Genomic DNA, 19,794 nt, shown 5'->3' with positions numbered 1-19,794 from the left:
TGCTTTTTCCTGCCCCACTTCCCCTGCTTGTGTTCTCCTCCTCTCTCTCTCTTTCTCTTCATCAAATAAATAAAATATATTTTTTGAGATTTTATTGATTTATTTGACTGACAGAGAGAGTACGCACAAGCAGGGGGAGCAGCAGGCAGAGGGAGAGGGAGGAGCAGGCTCTCTGTAGAGCAGGGAGTCCGACATGGGACTCGATCCCAGGACCCTGGGACCATGAGCTGACGGCAGATGCTTAACCATCTGAGCCACACAGGTGCCCCTAAATAAACTCTTAAGAAAAAAAAAGGTGTAAGTTCTTTGGTATTAAGTGCATTCACATTGTTGTGCCACTTTCTCTACCAGCCATTTCCAAAACTTCTTATCTTTCCCCAGTTAAAATTTTGTATCAATTAAAAAATTATTCCTCATTTCCCCCTCTCCCCAACCCCTTGGAATTATATAATATTTGGAAGGAATCATACAGTATTTGGCCTTTTGTGACTAGCTTATTTCATGGCATTTGGTGTTATAATTGCTTTTTAAAAAAGAATTTTAGCCATTCTGATAGGTGTGTAGAATCACCTTCAATTTTAAAGTAAATTTTTACTGTATCTGGTAGTCTGGATTGATCTTTTTTTTAAGTACATGAGAGATATCATGCCATTATGTTTTTGACTTGCACAATTTCAGATGAGAATTCAGCAGTCATTTTTGATTCTCTGGGAAATATGTCTTCTTTTCTCTGACTAGTCTTAAGACTTATTGATTTTTCAGTAAGTTTACTGTGCTGTACCTTCATCTTCATTTGAAGTTATCGTGGAAGTGTTTATTGAGTTTCTTGAATCTGGGATTACAGTTTCCATCAAAATTAAATTTTTGGTCATTATTCTCATAATTTTTTTTAGCTCACCCTCTCATGTGGTACTCCAATTGCATGTATGTTAGACCACTTAATATTGCTCCACAGTCACTGTGATCCTATATATATTTTTTCTTTTTTTGTCTGTACATTATATGGTTAGTTCTTATTTTCATGTCTCCATATTAATGGATCTTTTAAAAATTTATGTGTTTTCTTCAGCGTCACATATACTGTTAGTCCCATCTAGTACATTTTTAAATTTCTGAATTGTTTTTCATCTTTTGAAGTTCCATTTTGTTCTGTTTTGGTTTTTTTCCTTTTCTCTCCTCATTATGTATATATTCTTTTTTAAATGCTTATAGATATTTAGAATAACTGATGCCTTTTTCTGCTAATTTCCCTTTCATTCTGAGGTCTGTTTTTGTTGATCAGTTTTTCTGCTGGTTATAGATAACATTTCCTGGGATTTTTGGTATGTCTCTTTTTTTTTTTTAATTTGCATTTTTTAAAAGATTTTATTTTTAAGTAATCTTTACACCCAATATGGGACTTAAACTTACAACTCTTGAGATCAGGAATTGCATGCTCCACTGATTGGGCCATCCAGGCACCCCTGGATTTTTTTTTTTTTTTTTTTTTTTTTTTTTTTTGGTAATGGAAGCCTTCATGAATTTGCATGTCATCCTTGCACAGGAGCCATGCTAATCTTCTCTGTGTCATTGTAATTTTAGTATATATGCTGCTGAAGCCAGCAGTTTTTGCATACCTTTGAGTGTAGCATGTTGTCACTTTTTTTGTGTGTGTGCTGAATTTTTTTGTCTTTAAAGAATGTTAAACTTTCTTCTGATGGGCAGTTACTTGTGGATCAGCTTAATCCTTTCAGGGATGTTTTTAAGCTTCATTAAGGTAAATTTAGAATAGTCCTTATACTATGGCTAATTTAGCTTATGATCCTTTTGGGGTTCTCTACTGAGTGCCATAAGTCTTCAACAAGGACTCTCCATTGTGGTTGAGTTAGAACTCAGACATCTTCCGGCCTGTGTGACTTCTGGGAGTTTAGCTCCCTAGTAGTTGTTCTTTGCCTGGCCTTATCGGAGTTTTACGCTATGTATGTGGAACTTAATTTGGCAAAATATTGGAAGGCATTCCCTAAACAGTTCTGGAATTCTTTCTTTAGAAAGTCTACTTTCTCTATTTCAGTTGGCTTGGCCCTCCTATACTCTTATCTTTGTTGTCTCAGATTAGAGAGTGCTATGCTTTACTTGGAATCCCTTTGTCTGTGCTACATTCTGGAGTGTTTCTAGGTAGAAAGCCAGTAACCATAGAACCTACCTTGTTTCACTTCTCTCAGAGATTGTGGTCATGTGTTACCTGAAAAGGAATTTTATATTTTTCTAGTTCTTCAGGTCTTAAGACAGGAAAATAAATCCTGTCCCAGTTACTCTGTCATACTGCTCAGAAGCAGAAGTTGATCCCAAATTTGCATATACCAAGTCTTAAAAAAATTTTGGTTTAAGTTTTTTCATAATATTATAGCCAATATTGTGATAGTCTTCTTCTTCTTCTTCTTTTTAAAGTTTTATTTAAGTAGTCTCTACCCCAACTTGGGGCTCAACTTAGAGCCCTGAGACCAAGGGTCATATCCTCTGACTGACCCAGCCAGGTGCCCCTGGTGATTCTATTCTTTTTTTTTTTTTTTTTTTTTTTTTTTTTTTTTTTGGTGAGACTTTATTTATTCGGCAGAGAGCACAAGTAGAGGGACTGGCAGGCAGAGGGAGAAGCAGGCTCCCCACTGAGCAGGGAGCCCGATGTGGGGCCTGATTGGGATCATGACCCAAGCTGAAGGCAGATGCTTAACCAGCTGAGCCACCCAGGCACCCTGTGAGATACTATTCTTGATTACATTGTGACAGCACATACTTGACATATTTATACTCCTTCTTTTGCCTTTTGGAAGAGTTAGTGGGGTCAGTGGAAGAATATAATCCATACAGAAATAAGTGAATGCAGAATGTGTAATAAAATAGCTGCAAAGTGGTGTGGGGATTTTTTTTTTTTTTAACAGTATCTTGGTGTGTTAGTGGAGTTGATAAGAATTTACACACAAGGGAATAATTGAAGTAGACTTGGAAAGGTAGATAAGATTTATAGGCAGAGATGGTAGGATAGCATTCCATATGGAGAAAATAGCACTAGTATACATGATGCCATTGGTGAAAAATAAGTTAAGAAATGTCTGTTGGACCCAGATGGGGAGAACCCTGAAAAGTCCCCCTAGAGAAGATTGTAGTAGTGGGAAGTTTTGGGTCATTTAAAATTTTTGAGCAGGAGGATTGCGTTATACTTTCGAGGTGCTTTAGAGATCTTAAATGAGTCAAGAGTGCTGTATCCATTATGGTCTTTGTTTGCCTGCGGAAGAGCGACTGTGTGTGTCTTAAGGAGAAGAGAAACTTATTGTAAGGCTACCAAATTGCTCATAGACTCAAAAGAAAGGTCGGAGAGTCAGCCTGGGAGTTCCTGGGATATTGATATCAGGAATGAATTGACAGTCTCTCTCTCTCTTTTTTTTTATTTTTGAGAGAGAGAGAGTGTGTGTGTGAGCGCATGAGCGCTCAAGTACGTGAGGGGATGGGAAACGGAGAGGGAGGGAGAGTCTTAAGCAGGCTCCACACCCAGTGTGGGATCCCGTATGGGACTTTATCTCATAGCCCTGACCTTAGTCAAGAAATTAGTTTTAGATTTAGAGTTTTTAAAGTAAGCCTTTTGTTTTTATTTTTAAAATTTTAGATTTACAGAAAAACTACAGCCAGTATAGAGAGTTCTCATGTACCTTTCACCCAGCTTCCTCTAATATTAATGTTTCAAATAACAATGGATATATTTGTCAAAGCTAAGAAGTTAATATTGATACAAAACTATTAACTAAATTATTGACTTTATTCAGATTTATCCAGACTTTTCCCCTGATGTCCTTTTTCCTATTCCAGGATGCAGTTCAGGATATTACTTTGCATTTAGTAAATTTAGATTTTTAATTCCAATTCTGTTAGTAAGGCTGACCTTAGGTAACCACTCAACCTTTCAGGCCCTTATCATCTATAATGTAAATATTGACTTAAAGGATATCTAAGGTACCTTTTATAATTCTGCTGTTCTGAGTCTGTTTATATGTCACATAGTATGCTCAGTTTTTATTTTGAAAGAGATTTTAAGATCTAATCAATATGTCAGATCTTGTTGACAGTAAAAAAAATTCAATTTTTATCTTGTAACTGTACTTAAGTATTGAAGGAAAACCGTATATTGAGATTCAGGAAAACTTAGAAGAGCTTTTTCTTCTATTTGAACGAAAGAATGACAAAAAGGCAGGGGTTGTTTTGTTTTGACTCATTTTCTCTGCAAATATTAGTTCACAGTTTCAGTTGCGTAATTATTGAAAGGAAATATGTGTATGTTAAATTGTGTTTTTCTGGGGGGGGGATATTAAGGAGAACACAAGGCTTAGAAATGTAATTTAAAGGTGGATCTTACTATAGTGGAATATATAATGGAGATTTTTAAAAAATTAATTATTTCTTTATTTGATAGAGACACAACGAGCGAGGGAACACAAGCAGGGGGAGTGGGAGAGGGAGAGAAGCAGGCTTCCTGTTGAGCAGGGAGCCTGATGCGGTATGGGGCTCACTGAGCGGAAGGCAGACGCTTAATAACTGAACCACCCAGGTGCTCTTGTAATGGAGATAATTGAGAGCAGATATATCCTAAATAGTCCAAGTAGTTTATATTTTGTTGTTTATTATTGCTTCTCAGGTTTAGGCATAATTTGATGTAGATTAAATTGTTTATATTTTAAATTGTTGCCCTTTTTCACTTCCAGTCTAGGTTAAGGAGAATATCCTATTAGAAATAATCTCCATACAGTTGTATTTTATCTCTTAGATTCTCTCTCTCTCTCTTTTTTTAAAGATTTTATTTATTTTTATGTATTTGTCAGAGAGAGGACAAACAGGGGGAGTGGAAGACAGAGGGAGAAGTAGGCTCCCCGCTGAGTAGGGAGGCTGATGCTGGACTCAGTCCCAGTACTCTGAGATAATGACCTGAGCTGAAAGCAGATACTCAACCAACTGAGCCACCCAGGCATCCTTCCTTCAGATTCTCCTCTTCACATTCTCAGAAATGTTGAATACAACCTGCCAGTAGTCTTGGCTTACAAATAATTGACTCTGATTCAATAGTAGGTTCAATTAAATGACTTCATTACTCTTAAGGACTTTGAAGTATAATGTTTGACCATTGTACTAGTCATTTTCTTAAATTATATCTTGTAATTGTGTTAATTCATTATTTAGTCTAGCAACTTTCAACCTTTGGTTTGCAAAAAAAAAAAAAACTTTATGAAAAATTGTAGGTTTGATGAGGGGCCAGAGGTATGCATTTTAAAAGCATACTTGGCAGTTTTTACACAGTTGGTAATATACCATACTTTGAAAAAAACATAAGTGTACATAAAATCTTTTTATTTACTGTCAAAATTCTTGTATTAAAACCATATTTTTCATTGTTTACCTGATTCCTGTATTCACTCTAATATTTCTTGAATGCCTATCGGAGTCGTTGTGTTAGGTACATCAGTTTCAAAGATTAATAAGAGAGCCTCTGCCTTTAAGGAACTCACCTAGTAGTAGGATGAGATAGATCAGTAAACAGTTAAGAACAGTGAGATGAGATAAGTGTTAATTGAATATAAGTAAACCTTACAGAAGCATTACACACACACATAAAAGCAGTTAATTGTGCCTGGAAGAAGAATAAGATTGGGAAGTTTCTCACTGGAGATGATAACCAGAGATAGAAGAAAATAGAGGAGTTTAGACATCATCAAAATAAAAAGCCTCTGCACAGCGAAGGAAACAAACAACAAAACTAAATGGCAACCTACTGAATGGGAGAAGATATTTGCAAATGACATATCTGATAAAGAGTATCCAAAAAATACATAAAAGAACTGATACAACTCAACACCCAAAAAACAAGTAATCCGATTCAAAAATGGGGAGGAGGAGGGGTACCTGGCTGGCTCAATTGGTAGAGCATGTGACTTTTGATTTCAGGTGTCATGAGTTCAAACCCCAGCTTGGCATAGAGCTTACAAAAAAAAAAGAGAAAAGCGGGGCGCCTGGGTGGCTCAGTGGGTTAAAACCTCTGCCTTTGGCTCAGGTCATGATCCCGGGGTCCTGGGATCCAGCCCTGCGTTGGGCTCTCTGCTCGGCAGGGAGCTTGCGTCCCTTCCTCTCTCTGCCTGCCTCTCTGCCTACCTGTGATCTCTGTCTGTCAAATAAATGAATAAAAAATCTTTAAAAAACAAACAAAAAAAGAAATAATGGGCAGAAGACATGTACAGACATTTCTCCAAAGACATACAGATGGCCAGCAGACATAGGAGAAAAGATGCTTCATCAACATCACTTATCATCAGGGAAATGCAGATCAAAACTCTAATGAGATATCACCTCATACCTGTCAGTACAGCTAAAATAAAAAAGACAAGAAATAACAAGTGTTGTCCAGGGTGTGGATTAAGAGGAACCTTTGTGGACTATTGGTGGGAATGCAAACTGGTGCAGCTGGTGTGTAAAACAGTATGGAGGTTACTCAGAAAGTTAAAAAATAGGGTGCCTGGCTGGCTCAGCCAGAGGAGTATACAACTTTTGATCTTGGGGTCTATACACTCCATGTTGGGTGTATAGATTACTTAAGTGAATAAAACTTAAAAAAAAAAAAAGTTAAAAATAGAATTACCCTATGATCCAGTAATTGTACTATTGAGTATTACCCTCAAAATACAAAAACACAAATTGAATGGGATACATGCACCCCTATGTTTATTGCTGCATTATTTGTAATAGCTAGATTATCCATGCTGCCACATGTTCATTGATAGATGAATGAATAAAAAAGAGGTGGTATATATATACAAAATAGAATATTAATAGCTATAAAATGGAATGAAATCTTGTCATTTGCATCAGCATAGATGGAGCTAGAGAGTATAATGCTAAGTGAAATAAGTCAGAGAAAGGCAAATACCATATGATATTACTTATGTGGAATTTAAGAAACAAACATGCAAAGGAAAAAAAAAAATGAGAGAGATAAACCAGAAAACAGACTCTTGACTATAGTAAACAAGCTGATGGTTACCAGAGGGGAGAAGGGTGTGGGGATTTAAGGAGTACACTTATGATGAGCCCTGAGTAAGGTATGAAATTGTTGAATGTTGTACACATGAAACTACTGTAACACTGTACGTTAACTATACTGGAATTAAAAACTTAAATCAAGAAAAATAAGAAAATAAAGTAGAGGAATTTGGCATGAAGTACTTACTGATTATGAGCAATATGTTCTCTATACATATTTCATTTAACCCCCGTAATACCCCGCCGACATAGATATTATCATTTCCCCTATTGTAGAGTTGGGAAGGCTGAGGTCAGAGAGATTAAGTTTCTTCCCTATAAGTTAACTTCCCAGATTTAGTATGTTGTGTAGATCCGGTTTGGAGACTTAGACAATATAATTCTAGAACCTGTGTGTTCAAGGCTCTGTGGTAAAAGGAGTGTGACAATAAACTGAGAGGCCTCTGTTATCAGAGCACAGGAAGTTGGAGTTGAGACTAAAGAGGTAGGTAGAGTCAGATGATGCAGTTCCATAAATGTTAATGATATTGTTTCAACTGAAATACAGTGTAAAGGCATTGAACATCTAGAGAAAATGACATAATCAGATTTGCATTTTGAAAGGTCATTCTGGTTGTAGTAGATTGGATTTGAGAAGGGCCAAGAGTGGATGCAATGACACCATTTAGGAAGTTGTTACAGTAAGGTAGCCCGAGTTAGGTATGGCGGTAGTGTGGATGGAATAAGGAGGGGATTGTGGAGATATAGTAAAGTGGGTCAATTTGAGAAAGTTTTAGGAGGACAAATCTACAAGACATGATGATTGATTGAGTTTTGAGTGAAGGAACGGGAATTGTCAAAAAATAATTCTTAGGTTTCCGAATTGCTGAATTGGATATATTAGGTTGGATACATTCACTTTGTTTTATATAGGACACACAAAAGGTAGATTAGTTTAAATGATTAGATTATGTTGAGTTAGAAGTGCCTTTGAGATATTCAAGTGGAGATGTCAAATATGTAGTTTTATAGTAACTTTGAACTTTCTATGTAAGAAATAAATTGGCTGTCCATTCTTCTGTCTGTAATGACGTAGCTGATTGGTACTTTTCCAGGGCTTTATCACAGTTGTTATCTCTTGAATTACTGTTGTTGTTTTTTAAAATATTTTATTTATTTATTTGACAGAAATCACAAGTAGGCAGAGAGGAGGCAGGCAGAGAGAAAGTGGGGGGAAGCAGGCTCCCCGCTGAGTAGAGAGCCTGATGTGGGGCTCAATCCCAGGACCCTGAGATCATGACCTGAGCCGAAGGCAGAGGCTTAACCCACTGAGCCACCCAGGTGCCCCTTGAATTACTATTAATAAAAAAGAATGTAAATAGAGTTTGTCTTTCAGTTATTTGAGCCATCTAAGTGCCCCTAAGAACAATCTGTTTTGAATATTTAAGTAAATATTTCCTTCCTTTTGTTAATGAAGGAATTATTCTTGGCTTACCTAAAACTACAGTTATCCAAGTTACTATAGGTGTTCGATGGGAATAGTTATACCAGAAGCAAAATGTTTTTTATTTCTTCATCATATTCATTCGATGCTGCACTGCTAAATCACCATAACATTACTTTATGCATTTGGACATATTGGATATTTTAACTATTGTCTTTATATTTTCTTGGAAAACAGAAGATGCAATGACCAGTAATTCTTTAAATAATTTAAAAACTATTCTAAGATTATTACATTTGTTTGTTGAGCTTTGATCAGTAGTTTCCCTTTTTCAGAAAATGTTGCCATTCTTGAAAGTATTGTGGTACTGAACTAACAAGACTAAATAAGCTTTTGATGTAGATTTTATATCTCCTAGGTATTATAATATTGATATTTGTGTTACTGATATTTTCAAAAAGATTTTATGTAAAAAATGATTTTATTTTTAAGTAATCTCTATACCCAGCATGGGACTTGAACTTACAGCCCTGACATCAAGAGTTGCATGCTCCACCAACTGAGCCAGCCAGCTAGGTGCCCCTGTATTACTGATATTTTTAAAGTTCTCTGGAAAAAATGGTTTTAAAAGTAATTCATGTATATATGTAGAACATTTGGAAGTTAAAAGCCATCACTGCTTTTACCACCTAGAGATATTACTGTTTTGGTGTATTTCCTTTACTATTGCTTCTGTGTATTTTTAATGTATAGAGATTGTATAGCATAATAGTTAAGAATGGACATCCTAAGGGCACCTGGGTGGCTCAGTCAGTTAAGCCTTTGGCTTAGGTTATGATCCCAGAGTCCTGGGATCAAGCCCCAAATCAGGCTTCTTGCTGAGTGAGGAGTCTGCTTCTCCCTCTCCCTCTACTCTTCCACTTGCTTGTGCTCTCTCTCTCTCATAAATAAAATCCTTAAAAAAAAAAAAGATTCTCTAGATTCTCAAGATTCTCTAAGAACTTCTAGAATTAAATCCTGTGGGTTCAGATTTTTGTTGCGCCGCTTAAGAGCCATGTGATTTTTTAAAAATATTTGAGTGTCGGTGGAGGAGTCAAGATGGCAGAGAAGTAGCAGCTGAGACTACTTCAGGTTGCGGGAGATCAGCTAGATAGCTTATCTAAAGATTGCAAACACCTACAAATCCAACGGGAGATCGAAGAGAAGAAGAACAGCAATTCTAGAAACAGAAAATCAACCACTTTCTGAAAGGTAGGACTGGCGGAGAAGTGAATCCAAAGGGACGGGAAGATAGACCGCGGGGGGAGGGGCCGGCTCCCGGCAAGCGGCAGAGCAACGGAGCACAAAATCAGGACTTTTAAAAGTCTGTTCCGCTGAGGGACATCGCTCCAGAGGCTTAACTGGGGTGAAGCCCACGCGGGGCCAGTGTGGCCTCAGGTCCCGCAGGGTCACAGAAGGATCGGGGTGTCTGAGTGTCGCAGAGCTTGCAGGTATTAGAACGGGGAAGCCGGCTATAGAGACGGAGCCGAGGAGTGAGCTCACAGCTCGGGCTTACCTTGAACCGGTCGCAGGCTCGGTGAGCTCGGAGCGCGGCTGGAGGCCAGGCAGACAGGAGTAATTGGACGCTGTTCCCTGAGGGCGCACTGAGGAGTGGGACCCCGAGCTCTCGGCTCCTCTGGGCCGGAGACTGGGAGGACGCCATCTTAATTCCCGTCCTCCGGATCTCTACGGAAAGCGCTCAGGGAACAAAAGCTCCCGAAAGCAAACCCGAGCGGATTACTCAGCCCGGCCCCTGGTAAGGGCGGTGCAACTCCGCCTGGGGCAAAGACACTTGAGAATCACTACAATAGGCCCCTCCCCCAGAAGATCAACAAGAAACCCAGCCAGGACCAAGTTCACTTACGAGGAGTGCAGTTTCAATACCAAGGAGAGCAGCGGAATTCCAGAGGAGGAGAAAGCAAAGCACGGAACTCATGGCTTTCTCCCCATGATTCTTTAGCCTTGCAGCTAATTTAATTTTTTTTTCTTTTTCAATTTTTTTTCTCTTCTTCTGCTAAATTTTTTAAAACTTTTACCCTTTTCTTTTTTAACGTTTTTTAACTAGTTTATCTAATATATATATATTTTTTCCTTTTTATATTTTTTTCATTATTGGTTTTCTTTTTTTATTTGTTTCTTTTTTCTTTTTTTTTCTTTCTGAACCTCTTGTTATCCCCTTCCCCCCCCCCCCTCACGATTTGGGATCTCTTCTGATTTGGCTAAAGCATATTTTCCTGGGGTTGTTGCCACCCTTTTAGTATTTTACTTACTCCTTCATATACTCTTATCTGGACAAAATGACAAGGCGGAAAAATTCACCACAAAAAAAAGAACAAGAGGCAGTACCAAAGGCTAAGGACCTAATCAATACAGACATTGGTAATATGTCAGATCTAGAGTTCAGAATGACGATTCTCAAGGTTCTAGCTGGGCTCGAAAAAGGCATGGAAGATATTAGAGAAACCCTCTCGGGAGATATAAACGCCCTTTCTGGAGAAATAAAAGAACTAAAATCTAATCAAGTTGAAATCAAAAAAGCTATTAATGAGGTGCAATCCAAAATGGAGGCTCTCACTGCTAGGATAAATGAGGCAGAAGAAAGAATTAGCGATATAGAAGACCAAATGACAGAATAAAGAAGCTGAACAAAAGAGGGACAAACAACTACTGGACCACGAGGGCAGAATTCGAGAGATAAGTGACACCATAAGACGAAACAACATTAGAATAATTGGGATTCCAGAAGAAGAAGAAAGAGAGAGGGGAGCAGAAGGTATATTGGAGAGAATTATTGGAGAGAATTTCCCCAATATGGCAAAGGGAATAAGCATCAAAATCCAGGAGGTTCAGAGAACCCCCCTCAAAATCAATAAGAATAGGTCCACACCCCGTCACCTAATAGTCAAATTTACAAGTCTTAGTGACAAAGAGAAAATCCTGAAAGCAGCCCGGGAGAAGAAGTCTGTAACATACAATGGTAAAAATATTAGATTGGCAGCAGACTTATCCACAGAGACCTGGCAGGCCAGAAAGAGCTGGCATGATATATTCAGAGCACTAAACGAGAAAAACATGCAGCCAAGAATACTATATCCATCTAGGCTATCATTGAAAATAGAAGGAGAGATTAAAAGCTTCCAGGACAAACAAAAACTGAAAGAATTTGCAAACACCAAGCCAGCTCTACAGGAAATATTGAAAGGGGTCCTCTAAGCAAAGAGAGAGCCTAAAAGTAGTAGATCAGAAAGGAACAGAAACAATATACAATAACAGTCACCTTACAGGCAATACAATGGCACTAAATTCATATCTCTCAATAGTTACCCTGAATGTTAATGGGCTAAATGCCCCAATCAAAAGACACAGGGTATCAGAATGGATAAAAAAACAAAACCCATCTATATGTTGCCTACAAGAAACTCATTTTAAACCTGAAGACACTTTCAGATTTAAAGTGAGGGGGTGGAAAAGAATTTACCATGCTAATGGACATCAGAAGAAAGCAGGAGTGGCAATCCTTATATCAGATCACTTAGATTTTAAACCAAAGACTATAATAAGAGATGAAGATGGACACTATATCATACTCAAAGGATCTGTCCAACAAGAAGATCTAACAATTGTAAATATCTAAGCCCCTAACGTGGGAGCAGCCAACTATATAAACCAATTAATAACAAAATCAAAGAAACACATCGACAATCATACAATAATAGTAGGGGACTTTAACACTCCCCTCACTGAAATGGACAGATCATCCAGGCAAAAGATCAACAAGGAAATAAAGGCCTTAAATGACACACTGGACCAGATGGACATCACAGATATATTCAGAACATTTCATCCCAAAGCAACAGAATACACATTCTTCTCTAGTGCACATGGAACATTCTCCAGAATAGATCACATCCTTGGTTCTAAATCAGGTCTTAACTGTTATCAAAAAATTGGGATCATTCCCTGCATATTTTCAGACCACAATGCTCTGAAGCTAGAACTCAATCGCAAGAGGAAATTTGGAAAGAACCCAAATACATGGCGACTAAACAGCATCCTTCTAAAGAATGAATGGGTCAACCAGGAAATTAAAGAAGAATTGAAAAAATTCATGGAAACAAATGATAATGAAAATACAACAGTTCAAAATCTGTGGGACACAACAAAGGCAGTCCTGAGAGGAAAATATATAGCGGTACAAGCCTTTCTCAAGAAACAAGAAAGGTCTCAGGTACACAACCTAACCCTACACCTAAAGGAGCTGGAGAAAGAACAAGAAAGAAACCCTAAACCCAGCAGGAGAAGAGAAATCATAAAGATCAGAGCAGAAATCAATGAAATAGAAACCAAAAAAACAATAGAACAAATCAACGAAACTAGGAGCTGGTTCTTTGAAAGAATTAATAAGATTGATAAGCCCCTGGCCAGACTTATCAAAAAGAAAAGAGAAAGGACCCAAATAAATAAAATCATGAATGAAAGAGGAGAGATCACAACTAACACCAAAGAAATACAGACAATTATAAGAACATATTATGAGCAACTCTATGCCAACAAATTTGACAATCTGGAAGAAATGGATGCATTCCTAGAGATATATAAACTACCACAACTGAACCAGGAAGAAATAGAAAGCCTGAACAGACCCATAACCAGTAAGGAGATTGAAACAGTCATAAAAAATCTCCAAACGAACAAAAGCCCAGGGCCAGATGGCTTCCCGGGGGAATTATACCAAACATTTAAAGAAGAACTAATTCCTATTCTCCTGAGACTGTTCCAAAAAATAGAAATGGAAGGAAAACTTCCAAACTCATTTTATGAGGCCAGCATCACCTTGATCCCCAAACCAGACAAGGATCCCATCAAAAAAGAGAACTACAGACCAATATCCTTGATGAACACAGATGCAAAAATTCTCACCAAAATACTAGCCAATAGGATTCAACAGTACATTAAAAGGATTATTCACCACGACCAAGTGGGATTTATTCCAGGGCTGCAAGGTTGGTTCAACATCCGCAAATCAATCCATGTGATACAACACATTAATAAAAGAAAGAACAAGAACCATATGATACTCTCCATAGATGCTGAAAAAGCATTTGACAAAGTACAGCATCCCTTCCTGATCAAAACTCTTCAAAGTGTAGGGATAGAGGGCACATACCTCAATATTTTCAAAGCCATCTATGAAAAACCCATCACAAATATCATTCTCAATGGAGAAAAACTGAAAGCTTTTCCACTAAGGTCAGGAACACGGCAGGGATGTCCGTTATCACCACTGCTATTCAACATAGTACTAGAAGTCCTAGCCTCAGCAATCAGACAACAAAAAGAAATTAAAGGCATCCAAATCGGCAAAGAAGAAGTCAAACTATCACTCTTCGCAGATGATATGATACTATATGTAGAAAACCCAAAAGACTCCGCTCCAAAACTGCTAGAACTTGTACAGGAATTCAGTAACGTGTCAGGATATAAATCAATGCACAGAAATCAGTCGCATTTCTCTACACCAACAACAAGACAGAAGAAAGAGAAATTAAGGAGTCCATCCCATTTACAATTGCACCCAAAACTATAAGATACCTAGGAATAAACCTAACCAAAGAGACTAAGAATCTATACACAGAAAACTATAAAGTACTCATGAAAGAAATTGAGGAAGACACAAAGAAATGGAAAAATGTTCCATGCTCCTGGATTGGAAGAATAAATATTGTGAAAATGTCTATGCTACCTAAAGCAATCTACACATTTAATGCAATTCCTATCAAAGTACCATCCATTTTTTTCAAAGAAATGGAACAAATAATCCTAAAATTTATATGGAACCAGAAAAGACCGCGAATAGCCAAAGGAATATTGAAAAAGAAAGCCAGAGTTGGTGGCATCACAATTCCGGACTTCAAGCTCTATTACAAAGCTGTCATCATCAAGACAGCATGGTACTGGCAGAAAAACAGACACATAAATCAATGGAACAGAATAGAGAGCCCAGAAATAGACCCTCAACTCTATGGTCAACTAATCTTTGACAAAGCAGGAAAGAATGTCCAATGGAAAAAAGACAGCCTCTTCAATAAATGGTGTTGGGAAAATTGGACAGCCACATGCAGAAAAATGAAATTGGATCATTTCCTTACACTACACACGAAAATAGACTCAAAATGGATGAAGGACCTCAATGTGAGAAAGGAATCCATCAACATCCTTGAGGAGTACACAGGCAGCAACCTCTTTGACCTCAGCCGCAGCAACATCTTCCTAGGAACATCGCCAAAGGCAAGGGAAGCAAGGGCAAAAATGAACTATTGGGATTTTATCAAGATCAATAGCTTTTGCACAGCAAAGGAAACAGTTCACAAAACCAAAAGACAACTGACAGAATGGGAGAAGATATTTGCAAACGACATATCAGATAAAGGGCTAGTGTCCAAAATCTATAAAGAACTTAGCAAACTCAACACCCAAAGAACAAATAATCCCATCAAGAAATGGGCAGAAGACATGAACAGACATTTCTGCAAAGAAGACATCCAGATGGCCAACAGACACATGAAAAAGTGCTCCATATCACTCGGCATCAGGGAAATACAAATCAAAACCACAATGCGATACCACCTCACACCAGTCAGAATGGCTAAAATTAACAAGTCAGGAAATGACAGATGCTGGCGAGGATGCGGAGAAAGGGGAACCCTCCTACACTGTTGGTGGGAATGCAAGCTGGTGCAACCACTCTGGAAAACAGCATGGAGATTCCTCAAAATGTTGAAAATAGAACTACCCTATGACCCAGCAATTGCACTGCTGGGTATTTACCCTAAAGATACAAACGTAGTGATCCGAAGGGGCACGTGCACCCGAATGTTTATAGCAGCAATGTCTACAATAGCCAAACTATGGAAAGAACCTAGATGTCCATCAACAGACGAATGGATAAAGAAGATGTGGTATATATATATACAATGGAATACTATGCAGCCATCAAAAGAAGTGAAATCTTGCCATTTGCGACAACGTGGATGGAACTAGAGGGTATCATGCTTAGCGAAATAAGTCAATCAGAGAAAGACAACTATCATATGATCTCCCTGATATGAGGGAGAGGAGATGCAACATGGGGGGTTAACGTGGTAGGAGAAGAGTAAATGAAACAAGTTGGGATTGGGAGGGAGACAAACCATAAGTGACTCTTAATCTCACAAAACAAACTGAGGGTTGCTAGGCAGAGGGGGGTTGAGGGGGGTTATGGACATTGGGTAGGGTATGTGCTATGGTGAGTGCTGTGAAGTGTGTAAACGTGGAGATGCACAGACCTGTACCCTTGGGGGGAAAAATATATATATATATGTTTATAAAAAATAAAATTATTAAAAAAAAAAGATTTGAGTGTCAGTAACTAAGAGAGGGAGAGAGAAACAGAGGGAAAGGGAGCCACCCACATGCCCCTTAGCTATGTGATTTTAGCAGATCACTTAATTTCTCTGAATCTTGAGTTTTAAAATCTGTAATATGAGGATAATAAAAGTAAATATTACTATTTGTTGTGTACCAGGTACTTTATTTACTTAATGAAAAATCTGAATCCTCATAACATCTCTACTTAAGAGCTACTTAATAGTGCCTTTAAGGGAATAAATTAAGGGGGTGCCTGGGTGGCTTAGTCGGTTGAGCATCTGATTTTTGATCTCCACTCAGGTTGTGATCTTGGGTCCTGAGATGGAGCCTTGCCTGGGGGCTCTCTGCTCAGCACAGAGTCTGCTTGTTCCTCTCCCTCTGATCTTCCTACACTTGTGTTCTCTCTCTAAAATAAATAAAATATTTTAAAAAAGTAAAATAATAAATTAGGGGCGCCTGAGTGGTAGTCAGTTGGGCAACCATCTCTTGTTTTTGGCTCAGGTCCTCATCTCAGTGTTGTGAGATTAAGCCCGGTTTTGGGGTCCTCACTCACTGACTGAGGAATCTGCTTGAGCCTCTCCTGCCCCTCCCACTCATGCTTGCTCTCTCAAATAAATCTTAAAATAAGAGAGAATAATTAGTTAATGGATATAATGTACATAATATAGTGCTTAGGATATAATAAATGTTATTTATACATATTTTAAAAATTGCATTTGTACAGTTTATTAAAGCTTTTATTGTGGCCCCATTCCCATGCCATTAATATTCTTTAAAACCAGAATTTTTAAAATGACTTAAAAAATTTTGTCAGTTTCATTTACTCATGTCTGTAGTGATAGACCTTGAGATTGTTTCTGGCTATTTTGCTCTTGTAAATAATGCTGTTGTGAACATTTTTGTTTTGATTATTTTTTTAGTTTCTAGAGGTAGAGTTGAGTCAAAGGGCTGGAGGGTTTTTATATTGATGCCTGGTCCTGAATTGCTTTCTAGAAATGTGAGTCAGTGTACATTCTTTTTTGTCATACATTTTTCAAAAATATTTTATTTGTCAGAGAGAGAGGGGAGAGAGAGAGCACAAGCAGGGGGAGCAGCAGATTACCATGTTTTAAATTATAATTGGAATTGATACTTTCTCATTCTTTCAGTGAGCTTTTAGTTATTAAACTATTGGACTTTTAGGTTGTTTCTGGTATTCCCCTTTCCCCAACTTTAAATTTTTGAAATTTTATTATTTTTGTCCTTTAAACATTTTAATGGCCAGGAAATGGTATAGAATAACTGCCAAATCACATAAATTAACTTTTTTGTTAATGTTTGTGATCCCAGAAAGAACACTCTTATTGGTCAATTTAAACTGCGTGGGAGTTTACATAAGTTACTGTCTGGACCCATCTTTCCGTGGTTCAGAGAAAAGGGCAGCTTCCTTATTTGGCATGTTTAGGCTCTTCTATCTCAGGGAGTGGCCTCTGGTCTTGGTCTTGAGTGATAGAGATACTCTAGTAAAAGTCAGTCTGTTTCCCTTGGTGACCTCTGGCAGCTCTTTCAGGTCAGGTTGCACTCAGTCCAGTTTGTCCAACACACTCCTCAGATTTTGCCTGCTGTTTGCAACAATAAAGAAATAATCTCAGGCTGGAATAATTAATACAGGTCTGTTTATTCCTTAAAAGCTCCACACAGGAAGCCTCATCTGCCCAAAGAAGTCCAGAGCACACTTGTTGACAAACTTGCTTTTTTTAAAAAACAAAACAAAACAAAACAAAATAACATTACCGCAGATCTTTCTCTTTCAGCAGCAAAGTATGAAGATGTTTTTTTTAAGATTTTAAAGTAATCGCTACACCAAATATGAGGCTCAAACTTAAACTCTGAGATCAACAGTCATATATATGTTCCACCGACTGAGCCCCACTATGAGCCCCTGGAGCATGAACTCCTTGCTGGGTTTTTCACACTTAGCCTCATAATGATGGGCTGCAACGTTAAGCACAGAACTTTTACCTCCTGCACTTTTGGATCCTCCCAAGTGGGCAGCTTTGTCATGCTGGTGGTAGCCTTGACCTGTAGAGGCACCCTGGCATTGTTGCCCTTTATTTCCTATCTTTTTATTTTGAGAAATACAAAATTATTTGGAAAGTTGCTGGACTTCTATAATGAATTCCCATTGTACTCCTTAAGAAGATTCACCAGTTGTTAACATATATAACATACAACTCTTGCTGTATTACATAGACATTCACTTGATATCCCCTGAAGTGTTTGAATTAGTTGCAGACATGACTGTAAATATTGAAGCATGTATTGCCTGAGAACAAGGACATTATCTCATTATCTCACTAAACACAGTAAAAGTATGACAGGAAATATAACAATATGATACTCTTATCAAATATATGGTGTATATTCAGATTATTCCAGTTTGTCACAATAATGTCTTTTTAAAGATTTATTTATTTATTAGATAGAGAGTGAGTGTGTGTGCAAGCTTGAGTACAGGGGATGGGGGAGGGGCAGAGGGAGAGAGAATCCCAAGCAGACTCCCCACGGAGCGTGGAGCAGGACACAGGGCTGATCTCATGACCCTGAGAGCATGACCTGATCCGAAATCAAATGTCAGATGCTCAGTGACTGAGCCACCCAGGGGCCCCAGTCATGTCTTTTAAGGATGGATTTTCCCCCCCAATTCAGGACCATATATGGGAATTAATTGTCGTATTAAGGTAGGAAATGTTGGGGTTTGGAGCTGATGGCCAAGAAAGAATTCTTGAGATGTATTTGGTGCAAAAAGGTATTTTTGTTTGTTTTGTTTTTAAGATTTTATTTGAGAGAGCATGAGCAGGAGGAGGGGCCAAGGGAGAGGGAGAAGCAGATTCCCCACTGAGCAGGGACCCCAAAGTGTTCCTCAGTCCTAGGACCCCCAATATCATGACCTGAGCCAAAGGCAGATGCTTAACTGATTGAGCCACCCAGGTTCCCCTAAAAGGTGTTTTTTTTAAAAGCACAGGACTGGGACGCCTGGGTGGCTCAGTGGGTTGGGCCGCTGCCTTCGGCTCAGGTCATGATCCTAAGTCCTGGGATCGAGTCCTGCGTCGGGCTCATTGCTTGGCGGGGAGCCCGCTTCTCTCTCTGCCTCTGCCTGCCACTCTACCTGCTTGTAAACACACTCTCTCTCTCTCTCTCTAACAAATAAGATCTTTAAAAAAAAGCTAAAAACTTAAAAAATAAATAAATAAAGCACAGGACCTACGGGCAGAAAGAGCTGTGCTGGGGTCATGAGGACTGGTGGATTATATACTTTCAAGTTGGGAGGGGGTTAGGAGTAGCATAAGTCTCTAAGGAATTTTGGAAGCAGGGTTTCCGGGACTTGAGATGGCTAGATATTGTTAGGAAAAGACCTTATTACTGTCTAATAAAATCCTAGTCATGAGACCCTTCAGATATATATCGGTGGGCCATAGGCTTGGGGAATGATTGCCAACATATATCTTGGATGGGTTATAGAGATAAAGGAAGTTTCAAAAGGAATTTTTATATGTTAAAGAAGACTTACAGGATCTTGGGGATTGGGTTAAGATTGCCTTTTGCCCTTAGGAAAGTATAAACATTGAGGCAGCTGAGCTTCTAGAGGAATGTCACTCTGCCTGTGTCAGGGACTTGTCAGTGGTCTGTAAGTAATAACGAAATTTAATCTTTCTTTTGCCTTTGCTTCCCACATCAGTATGTCTTTAGTCTTCTTTAATCTCTAGAACATCCCTGGTCTTTTTTGTCTTCATGATATTTTGAAGAATTCAGATTAGTTGTTTTGCAACTAATTTCCATTTTGACAGAAAATCATCTTTATTAGATTTTCAAATTTGTTAGTTTGGAATTCTAGA

At 38.3% G+C, this 19,794-nt stretch overlaps 1 protein-coding gene and 1 non-coding gene across 3 annotated transcripts in view; one reads left to right on the top strand and one right to left on the bottom strand.

The window, feature by feature from the left end:
* The window catches only part of TAOK1 (TAO kinase 1), a 160,981-nt gene that overhangs the window by 28,933 nt on the left and 112,254 nt on the right, over window positions 1–19,794 (top strand). The gene's annotated exons all lie outside the window — the stretch shown is intronic.
* On the bottom strand, window positions 1,499–1,605 carry LOC116861700. Its single transcript, XR_004381530.1, has one exon. It is a non-coding gene; the product is annotated as a U6 spliceosomal RNA (small nuclear RNA).

Source organism: Lontra canadensis, unplaced genomic scaffold (genome assembly GCF_010015895.1).
Source record: "Lontra canadensis isolate GAN:19392208 unplaced genomic scaffold, GSC_riverotter_1.0 scaffold204, whole genome shotgun sequence".
In the NCBI taxonomy this organism is placed as follows: Eukaryota; Metazoa; Chordata; class Mammalia; order Carnivora; family Mustelidae; genus Lontra; species Lontra canadensis.
This window is presented reverse-complemented; position numbering and strand designations above follow the sequence as displayed.